Genomic DNA, 16,046 nt, shown 5'->3' with positions numbered 1-16,046 from the left:
TACTTTTTCTATTTAATCAAATAAAGTTTAATTAATTAGAGACACTTTTCTTATTTAATTAAATAATTTCATTTAATTAATTAGGAATGGCTTCTCATTTAATTAAATAACTTTGTGTAATTAATTAGAAGTAAGTACTCCATTTAATTAAATAATTTCATTTAATTATTTCAAAATTTTTTTCAAAACAAGTCAACTCAAGTCAGTCGTGGTTAAATCTAGTCAACTTTTGGTCAAACTTGATCTTTGCGTATGTGAATATGAGCAAATGTGAGTATGAATTCTAGCAACAATTCAAAGAAAATTCTCATTCAACCTTTCAAAATGAAGAGATGAGGGTCTCTTAAATAGACTTTCTTGGAATTCATCAACAACTGAGATCGATTTCAATCAACAGTCAGAATTAAAGGTGAAGTTCAGTCATAAAGGGAGATTTTCAAATTAAAGGGAGTTAACAGATTTAATTTGAGTAAAATAAGGAGTTAAATGATTCAATTTGAGTAGTAAAAAGAGTTAACTGATTTAACTCATTTTTTATCAATAGTGAACTAAAAAGTTCCCTTTTTGAACTGAAGAGAGATTTTGTTAAGATATTTAATTTAATAAAATGAGATATGCTCTCATAATTACTTTTTCTATTTAATTAAATAATCTTTAATTAATTAAAGACACTTTTCTTATTTAATTAAATAACTTAATTTAATTAGATAGTAATGGCTTCTCATTTTATTAAATAACTTTATTTAATTAATTAGAACTAAGTACGCCATTTACTTAAATAATTTCATTTAATTATTTCAAAATTCTTTTTGAAACTATTCAACTCAAGTCAACCGTGTTTAAAATTTAGTCAACTTTTGGTCAAACATGGTCTTTGCATATGTGAATATGAACAAATGTTAGTATGAATTCCAGCAACAATTCAATGCAAATTCTCATTCAACCTTTCAAAAGGAAGAGATGAGGGTCTCTTAAATAGACTTTCCTGGAATTCATCAACGGTTGAGATCGATTTCAATCAATGGTCAATATTAAAGGTGAAGTTTAGTCATAAATGAAGATTTCGAAATTAAAGGGAGTTAACAGATTTAATTTGAGTAAAATAAGGAGTTAACTGATTCAATTTGAGTGTAAAAAGGAGTTAACTGATTTAACTCATTTTTTATCAATAGTGAACTGGAAATTTTCCAATTTGAAAAGAAGAGAGATTTTTTTGAGATATTTAATTTAATAAAATGAGATATGCTCTCATAATTACTTTTTCTATTTAATTAAATAATCTTTAATTAATTAGAGACAGTTTTCTTATTTAATTAAATAACTTCATTTAATTAATTAGGAATGGCTTCTCATTTAATGAAATAATTTTGTTTAATTAATTAGAAGTAAGTACCCCATTTAATTAAATAATTTCGTTTAATTATTTCAAAATTCTTTTCAAAACTAATCAACTCAAGTCAACCGTTGTTAAATCTGGTCAACTTTTGGTCAAACTTGATCTTTGCATATTTGAATAGGAGCAAATGTGAGTATGAATTCCAGCGACAATTCGATGCAAATTCTCATTCAACCTTTCAAAATGAAGAGATGAGGGTCTCTTAAATAGACTTTCCTGGAATTCATCAACGGTTGAGATCGATTTCAATCAATGGTCAGGATTAAAGGTGAAGTTCAGTCATAAAGGGAGATTTCCAAATTAGAGGGATTTAACAGATTTAATTTGAGTAAAATAAGGAGTTAACTGATTCAATTTGAGTAGAAAAAGGAGTTAACTGATTTAACTTATTTTTGATCAATAGTGAATTGGAAATTTCCCTTTTTGAACTAAAGAGAGATTTTGTTGAGATATTTAGTTTAATAAAATGAGATATGCTCTCATAATTACTTTTTCTATTTAATTAAGTAATCTTTAATTAATTAGAGACACTTTTCTTATTTAATTAAATAACTTTATTTAATTAATTAGGATTGGCTTCTCATTTAATTAAATAACTTTTTTTAATTAATTAGAAGTAAGTACTCCATTTAATTAAATAATTTCATTTAATTATTTCAAATTTTTTTTCGAAACTAGTCAACTCAAGTCAACCGTGGTTAAATCGGGTCAACTTTTGGTCAAACTTGATCTTTGCGTGTAGTGCCTACCCTCGTTCACATCTTTTCTGGACACATTATTGCTATTATTATTAGACTATGATAGACTAGCTTTATAATAATGTATTAGTGGTATTGTTTTGACACTATCAGACATTATGTTATGGATGCAATTGTTATATAATGAGATCATTTAGACTTTACATTTCATGTATGTATGATGATCATTATATTATTTTCAGTTATTGTTGATGATTAGTTAGATGATTTATTATCTCATGTGTTTTATTATGGATACTTACCCCATACTTGCATGTGTATGGTGTGCATATTTTCTTATTGTATGGCATTTCTGATGTTGTTAAGGAAGGGAGTCGTAGTCACCTGCTTAGTCGGGATCTAGACGATGCACCACTTCCTGCCATTGCCTTTTTAGCTTAGCACCATATATATTGTATGTACATGCATGGTTTTTCTGCAAGTTGCAGGTACCGAGTATCGACTTCCCTGAATTGCCAAGATGAGCGTACCCTATTATACTAACTCAATGATAAGAGAAGGGAGATGAATTCTCAAGTCCAAATCCCAAACCCTAAAACCATTTATCCTAGTGAGTTAGGACAAGTATCAGAGTTGAGTAGCCACTGAATGTGTCGGATGACATATTTCATGATTTTTAATCCTTTAGACTGATTTTGTATGAATTTTCCTATGATGGGTTTTCATATTTTATCTTGGAGGTCTATGGTGAATTTTCTATTAATTAAGTCTCAACAAATAGATTTAATTAATAAATTAATTATTTGAGAAAATTAAATATCATAATCTTTGATATTTTGATTATAATTAATTAAAGGAGAATTAATTGAGAGAAAAGAATTAAATAAAAGAAAATTAGAAATTAAAATAAATAATAATTATAAAATACTAATAAATTAATAAACAAATAATAATAATAAAAGTTATAAAAATTAAAATAAAAGTTATAAAAATTAAAATGGAAGTTATAAATATTTAAATGGAAATTATTTAAAAAGTAATTTGGAGTTATAAGCTTGCATGGGAATTAATGCATTTCTCTATTTCTCATGTGTCAACAACACGGGGGTTAGAGCATCAATTAAGCACATGGTGTCTACAACCCTATGGTTCATCAAAAAGGTTGGAAAAGACCCATGCTTAGTTGGTGACACCTTTCAGCTGTTTCTAAAAGCATTCTAGAGGTTTCCTAAGAGCTCTTTATATATTCAGGCATTCCTATAAGCCTAGACATAGCGTGGATAGTGTGGATAGCGTGGACAATATGGGAGAGAAATTGGAGCATTGGAGGACTCGAGAACTCTGAAGAAGGGAGGAACTTGTTCTGCCGGTTTTGTGAGGAAGACCGAATTAGCATCAAAATTCAGGTAGATTCTTGTGATTTTACTTATGCTATTTTTGCATCTTGCTTTCCCTGTCTTCTTCCTGTCTTCCATAGGGCTTCTGAAGAATTTCATATTTTATTATATGCATTCTCTATATGGGAAGTTTTAAATTTATTTGAAAATTTTATATGCATAGATCTGAAAAGAAAATGTAGCTAAGGTTTTAATTTCATAGACAAAAACCATTAGATGATTTAATGGATAAATTTTGAGACCAAATAGTTATGGGAAAACTCTGAAAATTGTGTTCTTTAAATAAATTGTGTATATGCCTTTGCAAAAAAAATGTTACCAAACTTAGTGAAAATATAGGTTAATTCTTTGGATCCCTTGGCGAGGCATTACATTTGGTATCAGAGCCCGAGTTTCTACATTGGGAGCTCTGGGTATTTTGGAACAACTAGAACTTGAACTATTAAGTGTATCTCTTCAACTTGAAACTAGGTGAACTAAAAACATAACTTGAACTGTTACTTGTATATTTTTTCAAAACTAAAATTTTACTTAGACCTAAACATAGAACTGAACTTAGTCTATTACAAACATGTGTCTTTTGATTGTAATAGTACTTTGTACTGTTGTAGGATGGTATCTAGGACTAGGTCTTCTGTTAGAGGTCGTGGTAGAGGCCATGGAAGAGGCCGTGGTCGTGGCAGAGCCATCAGTGCCAATGAGTCTGCCCATGAGGGATCACCTCGTATAGAGAGCAAGGAAGAGCACTCTAATAGGCAGCAGGAAAAGAGACGTAGAGAGGACCAAGCTAATTCTGAAGAGGTTGGTCTGAGATAGATGATGCAGACTATTCTAGAACATCTACCTCCTGTTCAAGAATAGCCTAAAGTGCACCAGAAAGAACAAGAGCATAGACCCAGATCTAGAAGTCCTCGAAAGGATTTTCAGAGGTCCATTGTGTCCACTCAGATGAAGGATCTTTCAAGATCCAAGGTTAAGCCTTTCAATGGGAAAGGTTCCGGTTATGTGGCCGAGCAGTGGCTTATTTCTCTCGACAGGATTTTTGCTATGCAAGACTTTGATAGTAATGTTAAGGCAAGATTTGCGATCACCAATTTAGAGAATTTTGGGGCCACTTGGTGGAAAATTTAGGAGAATAAGCTGGGGATCGATATGAGCAGTGTCACTTGGGAACTATTCTTATTAGAGAGTTTTCGTGAATGATTCCTACCAGAGGAATGGAAACAACAAAGGGAAAATGAATTTCATAATCTCAAGCAGTACACTATGTTAGTGACCAAGTATGAACATAAGTATTATGAGCTCATGTCTTTTTCAAGGTTCAGTGAAAATTCAGCTCAGTTGACACAACACTTTATTAGGGGTTTGAACAACTGTATTACTGGGGGTGTCAAAGTATTTGAGCCAAAAACCCTCAAGGATGTGGTACATCAAGTAATCCTTGTTGAGAAAAGTGTCAACCTTTGTCAAGGTGGTTTTGTAGGAGCGCCAGTAGTGTCAGGATCTAAAGGCAATTTTAATTCAAGTGGTAACAATAAGCCTTTCTTTTCTAAGGGAAAATAGTTTCAGCAGTAGTCTCAGCAGATGCAACAGTAGAAGGGATCAAATTTTTTAGGCTCAAGGTGGTGGCAAAGGTTTTAACTTTAAGAACGACCGTAATGCTCAACGCAATAAACAAAATCAGCCCAATCAACTAGCTCAGAGTAGTCAGTCGTTTGTTAGTAGGAACAACCGTCAGCAATCAAATGTACCACCTATGGGTAGAGGATCTGGCAGGAATACATAATGTTTTTCATGTGGACAGATTGGTCATTATGCAGCTCAGTGTCCATAGCAAGCACCTAATTTTTCAGGACCTAGGCCTACAGCTTCAGAGCCTACAGTTGGTGATGCAGGTAGAGCTCATAGAGTACTTGTAGCAGTTGAACACCGTCAGGAGGATCATCAAGGAATAGTGGTTGAGACCACAGGTCCTATTCGAGGTATATCTCTTTCAGTATTATTTGATTCAGGAGCTACAGGTTCATTTATTTCACCATCTATAGTTTCCAAGTGTAAGCTAGATGCGGTGGAGCAAGATCATGGTTGGCAAGTGGAACTAGCCTCAGGTATCAAGGTCTCCACGAACTTTGTAGTTCATAAGTGTGGGCTTAGCTTAGGAAGCTTTGTTTCTATAGTGGATCTTTGAGTCATACCCCTTGGTTCCTATGATGTCCTTTTAGGCATGGATTGGCTTGGAACTCATAGAGCTAGTATAGATTGCAGGAAGAAGATTATTATGTGCCAAGATGACCAAGGGAATGATGTGAAGATAGTTGGGATACCAAGGCCTATATCTCTGCAGATGATTTCTACTATGAAAATGAAGCAAAGTTTCCGTAAGGGATGTCAAATATTTGCTGTTATGGTAAATGATCTTGATGAGGAAGATCCTATGAGGAAGACTTTAGATCACCCAATTTTGTAGGAGTACGCAGATGTTTTTCCAAGTGAGATTCTAGGCATGCCTCCAAAGAGGGATATCAATTTTAGCATTGATGACTTATTTGATCAAATCAAGGGAGCTACAGTATTCTCCAAGATTGACCTTAAGTTAGGATACCACTAGCTTCGCATTAAGGAAGTTGACATTCACAAGACCGCTTTTCGAACTCGCTATGGGCATTATGAGTTCACAGTGGTACCTTTTGGGTTGACTAACGCTCCATTAGTGTTCATGAGTTTGATGAATGGTGTATTTTGATCATATCTTGATAGGTTTGTACTTGTGTTTCTTGATGATATATTGATATACTCTAAGAATCAGAAGGAGCATGAGGAACACCTGCAGTTGGTATTGCAATGTTTGAGAGACAATCAGCTTTATGCTAATGCAACTAAGTGCGAATTCTTCAAATCAGAGATTCAGTATTTAGGGCATGTCATATCAGGTGATGGTATTTCAGTGGATCTTGCAAAGATTCAGGCAATAATATATTGGCTAACACCGACTAACGTGTCAGAGATTCTTAGTTTCATGGGTTTAGCTGGTTATTATCACAGATTTGTCCAGAACTTCTCTAGGATAGCACATCCTATCACTTCTCTTTAGAGGAAAGGAAAGAAGTTTGTGTGGATAGAGAAATGTGAGAAAGCATTTTAGAAGCTCAAAGAGCTTTTGACTAGTGCACCGATTTTAGCAGTACCTGATCCAAAGGGAGATTTCATGGTATGTACAGATGCTTCTCTTGAAGGGATTGGGGTAGTGTTGATGTAGAATGGACGGGTGATAGCGTATGAATCAGCCAAGCTCGAGGATCATGAGTTAAATTATCCTACACATGATCTTGGGTTAGCAGCAGTAGTTCATGCTTTGACAAGATGGAGACATTTCTTGTTGGGGCACAGATTTGAGATACACAGCGATCATTGGAGTCTTCAGTATATTTTTACCCAACCTAATTTGAATGCTCGCCAGAGACGATGGATGGAGTTTCTATGCAAGTATGATTTTAAGGTTAAGTGCATTCAAGGTAAGGAGAATGTGGTGGTAGATGCTTTGAGTCGCAGGGGACATGTGGTATCATCTATGACTCTTAGTGTCGATTTGAGGAGTCAGATTCTTCAGGCACTTCCTACAGATTCTTGGTATTAGGAAGTGTGCAGAGAGATAGATTCAGGAAGACTCTTGGAAGGTAAGTTTGCAGGTTACGTTCGAGAATCAGATGGTCTTTTGAGACAATTGGGAAGGATTTATGGGCCATTACTAGATGAGCTTCACACCTTGATTCTAGTAGAAGCCCATCGTACACTGTACTCAGCACATCCAGGTGTTAAGAAGATGCATGCTAACTTGAGACATTTGTTCTTTTGGTCCAGAATGAAGCGAGATATTGCTGATTTTGTGGCTAGGTGTCTTGAGTGTTAGAGAGTCAAGGCAGAACACCAGCACCCGGCTGGACTTTTGCAGCCAAATCTCATTCCTTCTTGGAAGTGGGATATCATCTCTATGGATTACATTGTAGGATTACCTATGACTGTTTGTCGTCATGATGCTATCATGGTCACTGTTGATCGGTTGACTAAGGTGGCACATTTTTCACCCATCAGGTCTTCCTACACAGCAACTTCTGTAGCTAATGTCTTCATGCGTGACATTGTGAGATTACATGGTATTCCTAGAAAGATCACTTCTGACAGGGATCCTATATTCACATCTACATTCTGGACATCGTTGTAGCATGAGCTTGGAGTGCAGTTAAACTTCAGTTCGACATATCATCTAGAGACTGATGGTCAGACAGAGAGGGTGAATCAAGTTTTGGAGGATATGTTACGGATGTATGTGATGGATAGGCAGACATATTGGGAGGACTATCTCTACCTAGTGGAGTTTTCTGACAACAATGGGTATCATAGTTCTATTGGATGGGCACCTTTTTAGGCATTATATGGTCATCCTTGTTGTACACCCTTGAGTTGGGACAACCTTATGGATCGCATCCTGTTGGGTCCTGAGATGCTACGTGATATGGAGCAACAGGTAGTGCGTATCCGCGAGCATTTGACCACGGCACAGGATAGGCAGAAGAAGTATGCGGATGCTCATAGGACTGATAACCAGTTTGCAGTGGGAGATAAGGTTTTCTTGAGAGTGCGACCACGAAAGAGTCTGATCCATTATGGAAAGGGTTCTAAGCTAGCACCTAATTTTGTGGGACCATTCGAGATTCTAGAGAGGATTGGCCCGGTTGCTTACCGCCTTGCTCTACTGACCAGCCTAGCTCACATTCATGATGTTTTCCATGTTTCAGTGCTTAGGAAGTACATTCTTGATATTGTGCATGTTCTTGATTGGAATGCATTGCAGGTAGAGGACAGGCAGCTGGCTTTGGAGTCAGTTCGTATTCTGGAGCAGCGGGGGTTTACCCTTAGGTGTCGAACCATCGAGCAGGTAAGGGTCCAATGGGACCCTACTGATGATTCTTCAGCTACTTGGGAGGATGCAGCTAGATTGAGGGAGTTATATCCCTACTTGTTTGTAGGCTTCCGGGAGTAAGCCTAATCCAAGGAGGGGTGGATGTAGTGCCTACCCTCATTCACATCTTTTTTTGATGCATTATTGCTATTATTATCAGACTATGATAGACTAGCTTTATGTTAATGGATTAGTGGTATTGTTTTGACACTATCAGACATTATATTATGGATTCAATTGTTATATGATGAGATCATTTAGACTTTACATTTCATGTATGTATGATGATCATTATATTGTTTTCAGTTATTGTTGATGATTAGTTAGATGGTTTATTATCTCATGTGTTTTTATTATGGATACTTACCCCATACTTGCATGTGTATGGTGTGCGTGTTTTCTTATTGTATGGTGTTTCTGATGTGGTTAAGGAAGAGAGTCATAGTCACCTACTTAGTCGGGATCTACACGATCCACCACTTCCTGCCATTGCCTATTTAGCTTAGCACCATATATATTGTATGTACATGCATGGTTTTTCTGTAGGTTGCAGGTACCGGGTATCGACTCCCCTGAATTGCCAGGATGAGCGTACCTTATTATACTATCTCAATGATAAGAGAAGGGAGATAAATTCTCAAGTCCAAATCCCAAACCCTAAAACCATTTGTTCTAGTGAGTTAGGACAAGTATCAGAGTTGAGTACCCACTGAATGTGTCAGATGACATATTTCATGATTTTTAATCTTTTAGACTGATTTTGTATGAATTGTCCTATGATGGGTTTTCATATTTTATCTTGGAGGTCTATGGTGAATTTTCTATTAATTAAGTCTCAACAAATAGATTTAATTAATAAATTAATTATTTGAGAAAATTAAATATCATGATCTTTGATATTTTGATTATAATTAATTAAAGGAGAATTAACTAAGAGAAAAGAATTAAATAAAAGAAAATTAGAAATTAAAATAAATAATAATTATAAAATACTAATAAATTAATAAACAAATAATAATAATAAAAGTTATAAAAATTAAAATAAAAGTTATAAAAATTAAAATGGAAATTATAAATATTTAAATTGAAATTATTTAAAAGGTAAATTGGAGTTATAAGCTTGCATGGGAATTAACGCATTTCTCTATTTCTCATGTGTCAACAACATGGGGGTTAGTGCATCAATTAAGCACATGGTGTCTACAACCCTATGGCTCATCAAAAAGGTTGGAAAAGACCCATGCTTAGTTGGTGACACCTTCCAGCTATTTCTAGAAGCATTCTAGAGGTTTCCTGAGAGCTCTTTATATATTCAAGCATTCCTAGAAGCTTAGACATAGCGTGGACAGCGTGGGAGAGCAATTGGAGCATTGGAGGACTCAAGAACTCAGAAGAAGGGAGGAGCTTGTTCTGCGAGTTCTCTAAGGAAGAGCGAATTAGCTTCAGAATTCAGGTAGATACTTGTGATTTTACTTATGCTATTTGTGCATCTTGCTTTCCCTGTCTTCTTCGTGTCTTCCATAGGGCTTCTAAGGAATTTCATATTTTATTATATGCATTCTCTATATGGGAAGTTTTAAATTTATTTGAGAATTTTATATGCATAGATCTGAAAAGAAAATGCGGCTAAGGTTTTAATTTCATAGCCAAAAACTATTAGATGATTTAATGGATAAATTTTGAGACCAAATAGTTATGAGAAAACTCTGAAAATTGAGTTCTTTAAATAAATTGTGTATATGCCTTTGCAAAAAAAAAAGTTACCAAACTTAGTGAAATTCTAGGTTAATTCTTTGGATCCCTTGGCGGGGCATTACATTGCGTATGTGAATATGAGCAAATGTGAGTATGAATTCCAGCAACAATTCGATGCAAATTTTCATTCAACCTTTCAAAATGAAAAGATGAGGGTCTCTTAAATAGACTTTCCTGGAAGTCATCAACGGTTGAGATCGATTTCAACCAACGGTCAGGATTAAAGGTGAAGTTCAGTCATTAAGGGAGATTTTCAAATTAAAGGGAGTTAACAGATTTAATTTGAGTAAAATAAGGAGTTAACTAACTCAATTTGATTAGAAAAAGGAGTTAACTGATTTAAGTCATTTTTTATCAATAGTGAATTGAAAATTTCCCTTTCTGAACTGAAGAAAGATTTTGTTGAGATATTTAATTTAATAAAATGAGATATGCTCTCATAATTACTTTTTCTATTTAATAAAATAATCTTTAATTAATTAGAGACACTTTTCTTATTTAATTAAATAGCTTCATTTAATTAATTAGGAATGACTTCTCATTTCATTAAATAACTTTGTTTAATTAATTAGAAGTAAGTACTCGATTTAATTAAATAATTTCGTTTAATTATTTCAAAATTCTTTTTAAAACTAGTCAACTCAAGTCAACCGTGTTTAAATCTAGTCAACTTTTGGTCAAACTTGATCTTTGCGTATGTGAATATGAGCAAATGTGAGTATGAATTGCAGCAACAATTCGATGCAAATTCTCATTCAACTTTTCAAAATGAAGAGATGAGGGTCTCTTAAATAGACTTTCATGGAATTCATCAACGGTTGAGATCGATTTCAATGAACGGTTAGGATTAACGGTGAAGTTCAGTCATAGAGGGAGATTTTCAAATTAAAGAGAGTTAACAGATTTAATTTGAGTAAAATAAGGAGTTAACAATTTCAATTTGAGTAGAAAATGGAGTTAACTGATTTAACTCATTTTTGATCAATAACGAACTGAAAATTTCCCTTTTTGAACTGAAGAGAGATTTTGTTGAGATATTTAATTTAATAAAATAAGATATGCTCTCATAATTACTTTTTCTATTTAATTAAATAATCTTTAATTAATTAGAGACACTTTTCTTATTTATTTAAATCTAGTACTTACTTCTAATTAATTAAAAAAAGTTATTTAATTAAATGAGAAGCCATACCTAATTAATTAAATGAAGTTATTTAATTAAATAAGAAAAGTTTCTCTGATTAATTAAAGATTATTTAATTAAATAGAAAAAGTAATTATGAGAGCATATCTCATTTTATTAAATTAAATATCTCAACAAAATCACTCTTCAGTTTAAAAAGGGAAATTTCCAGTGCACTATCGATAAAAAATGAGTTAAATCAATTAACTCTTTTTTCTACTCAAATTGAATCAGTTAACCCCTTATTTTACTCAAATTAAATCTGTTAACTCCCTTTACTTTGGAAATCTCACTTTATGACTGAACTTCACCTTTAATCCTGATCATTGATTGAAATCGATCTCAACCGTTGATGGATTCCAAGAAAGTCTATTTAAGAGACCCTCATCTCTTCATTTTGAAAGGTTGAATGAGAATTTACATCGAATTGTTGCTGGAATTCATAAACACATTTGCTCATATTCACATATGCAAAGATTAAGTTTGACCACGATTGACTTGAGTTGACTAGTTTTGAAAAGAATTTGTAAATAATTAAATGAAATTATTTAATTAAATGGAATACTTACTTCTAATTAGTTAAATAAAGTTATTTAATTAAATGAGAAGCCATTCCTAATTAATTAAATGAAGTTATTTAATTAAATAAGAAAATATCCTCTAAATAATTAAAGATTATTTAATTAAATAGAAAATGTAATTATGAGAGCATATCTCATTTTATTAAATTAAGTATCTCAACAATATCTCTGTTCAGTTCAAAAAGGGAAATTTCTACTTCACTATTGATCAAAAATGAGTTAAATTAGTTAACTCCTTTTTCTACTCAAATTGAATCAGTTAACTCCTTATTTTACTCAAATTAAATCTGTTAACTCCCTTTAATTTGAAAATCTCCCTTTATGAGTAAACTTCACCTTTAATCCTGACCGTTGATTGAAATTGATCTCAACTATTGATGAATTCCAAGAAAGTCTATTTAAGAGACCCTCATCTCTTCATTTTGAAAGGTTGAATGAGAATTTGCATCGAATATTTGCTAGAATTCATACTCACATTTGCTCATATTCACATACGCAAAGATCAAGTTTGACCAAAAATTGACCAGATTTAACCACGGTTGACTTGAGTTGACTATTTTCGAAAATAATTTTGAAATAATTTAACAAAATTGTTTAATTAAATGGAGTACTTACTCCTAATTATTTAAAAAAAGTTATTTAATTAAATGAGAAGCCATTCTTAATTAATTAAATGAAGTTATTTAATTAAACAAGAAAAGTGTCTCTAATTAATTAAAGATTATTTAATTAAATAGAAAAAGTAATTATGAGAGCATATCTCATTTTATTAAATTAAATATCTCAACAAAATCTCTCTTTAGTTCAAAAAGGGAAATTTCCAGTTCACTATTGATAAAAAATGAGTTAAATCAGTTAACTCCTTTTTCTGCTCAAATTGAATTAGTTAACTCCTTATATTACTCAAATTAAATCTATTAACTCCCTTTAATTTGGAAATCTCCCTTTATGACTGAACTTCACCTTTAATCATGACCGTTGATTCAAATCGATCTCAACCGTTGATGAATTCCAAGAAAGTCTATTTAAGAGACCCTGATCTCTTCATTTTGAAAGGTTGAATGAGAATTTGCATCGAATTGTTGTTGGAATTCATACTCACATTTGCTCATATTCACATATGCAAAGATCAAGTTTGACCAAAAGTTGACCAGATTTAACCACGGTTGACTTGAGTTGTCTAGTTTCGAAAACAATTTTGAAATAATTAAACAATATTATTTAATTAAATGAAGTACTTACTTCTAATTAATTAAAAAGAGTTATTTTGTTTAAATGAGAAGCCATTCCTAATTAATTAAATGAAGTTATTTAATTAAATAAGAAAAGCTCTCTAATTAATTAAAGATTATTTAACAAAATAGAAAAAGTAATTATGAGAGCATATCTCATTTTATCAAATTAAATATCTCAACAAAATCTCTCTTCAGTTCAAAAAGGTAAATTTCCAGTTCACTATTGATCAAAAATGAGTTAAATGAGTTAACTCTTTTTTCTACTCAAATTGATTCAGTTAACTCCTTGTTTTACTCAAATTAAATCTGTTAACTTCTTTTAATTTGGAAATCTCCCTTTGTGACTGAACTTCCCCTTTAATCCTGACCGTTGATTGAAATCGATCTCAACCGTTCATGAATTCCAAGAAAGTCTATTTAAGAGACTCATCTCTTCATTTTGAAAGGTTGAATGAGAATTTGCATCAAATTGTTGCTGGAATTCATACTCTCATTTGCTCATATTCACATACGCAAAGATTAAGTTTGACCAAAAGTTGACCCGATTTATGCAAGGTTGACTTGAGTTGACTAGTTTCGAAAAGAATTTTGAAATAATTAAAAAAAATTATTTAATTAAATGGAGTACTTACTTCTATTTAATTCAACAAAGTTATTTAATTAAATGAGAAGCCATTCCTAATTAATTAAATGAAGTTATTTAATTAAATAAGAAAAGTGTCTCTAATTAATTAGAGATTACTTAATTAAATAGAAAAAGTAATTATGAGACCATATCTCATTTTATTAAATTAAATATCTTGACAAAATCTCTCTTCAGTTCAAAAAGGAAAATTTTCAGTTCACTATTGATCAAAAATGAGTTAAATCAGTTGACTCCTTTTTCTACTCAAATTGAATCAGTTAACTCCTTATTTTACTCAAACTAAATTTGGTAACTCCCTTTAATTTGAAAATCTCCCTTTATGACTGAACTTTACCTTTAATCCTAACCGTTGATTGAAATCGATCTCAACCTTTGATGGATTCTAGGAAAGTCTATTTAAGAGACCCTCAATTCTTCATTTTGAAAGGTTGAATGAGAATTTGCATCGAATTGTTGCTGGAATTCATACTCACATTTGCTCATATTCACGTACGCAAAGATCAAGTTTGACCAAAAGTTGACCAGATTTAACCACGGTTGACTTGAGTTGACTAGTTTCAAATTTTTTTTGAAAGAATTAAATGAAATTATTTAATTAAATAGATTACTTACTTCTAATTAATTAAACAAAGTTATTTAATAAAATGAGAAGCCATTTCTAATTAATTAAATGAAGTTATTTAATTAAATAAGAAAAGTGCCTCTAGTTAATTAAAGATTATTTAATTAAATAGAAAAAGTAATTATGAGACAATATCTGATTTTATTAAATTAAATATCTCAACAAAATATCTTTTTAGTTCAAAAAGTGAAATTTTCAGTTCACTATTGATCAAAAATGAGTTAAATCGGTTAACTCCTTTTTCTACTCAAATTGAAGCAGTTAACTCCTTATTTTACTCAAATTAAATCTGTTAACTCCCTTTAATTTGGAAATCTCCCTTTATGACTGAACTTCACCTTTAATCTTGACCATTGATTGAAATCGATCTCAACCGTTGATGAATTCCAAAAAAGTCTATTTAAGAGAATCTCATCTCTTCATTTTGAAAAGTTGAATGAGAATTTGCATCAAATTGTTGCTAGAATTCATACTCACATTTGCTGATATTCACATACGCAAAGATCAAGTTTGACCAAAAGTTGACCAGATTTAACCACGGTTGACTTGAGTTGACTAGTTTCGAAAAGAATTTTGAAATAATTAAACGAAATTATTTAATTAGATGGAGTACTTACTTCTAATTAATTAATCAAAGTTATTTAATTAAATGAGAAGCCATTCCTAATTAATTAAATGAAATTATTTAATTAAATAAGAAAAGTGCCTCTAGTTAATTAAAGATTATTTAATTAAATAGAAAAAGTAATTATGAGAGTATATCTCATTTTATTAAATTAAATATCTCAACAAAATCTTTCTTCAGTTCAAAAAGGTAAATTTCCAGTTCACTATTGATCAAAAATGAGTTAAATCAGTTAACTCCTTTTTCTACTCAAATTGAATCAGTTAACTCCTTATTTTACTCAAATTAAATCTGTTAACTCCCTTTAATTTGGAAATCTCCCTTTATGACTGAACTTCACCTTTAATCTTGACCGTTGATTGAAATCGATCTCAACCATTGATGAATTATAGAAAAGTCTATTTAAGAGACCCTCATCTCTTCATTTTGAAAGGTTGAATGACAATTTGCATCGAATTGTTGCTGGAATTCATACTCACATTTTTTCATATTCACATATGCAAAGATCAAGTTTGACCAAAAGTTGACTAGATTTAACCACGGTTGACTTGAGTTCACTAGTTTCGAAAAGAATTTTGAAATAATTAAACAAAATTATTTAATTAAATGGAGTACTTACTTCTAATTAATTAAACAAAGTTATTTAATTAAATGAGAAGCCATTCCTAATTAATTAAATGAAGTTATTTAATTAAATAAGAAAAGTGCCTCTAGTTAATTAAAAATTATTTAATTAAATAGAAAAAGTAATTATGAGAGCATATCTCATTTTATTAAATTAAATATGTGAACAAAATCTCTCTTCAGTTCAAAACTGGAAATTTCCAGTTCACTATTGATCAAAAATGAGTTAAATGAGTTAACTCCTTTTTCTACTCAAATTGAATCAGTTAACTCTTTATTTTACTCAAATTAAATCTGTTAACTCTCTTTAATTTGGAAATCTCCCTT

Source organism: Cupressus sempervirens, chromosome 9, assembly GCF_028749045.1.
Source record: "Cupressus sempervirens isolate cs-2001-9-10 chromosome 9, ASM2874904v1, whole genome shotgun sequence".
NCBI lineage: Eukaryota > Viridiplantae > Streptophyta > Pinopsida > Cupressales > Cupressaceae > Cupressus > Cupressus sempervirens.
This window is presented reverse-complemented; position numbering follows the sequence as displayed.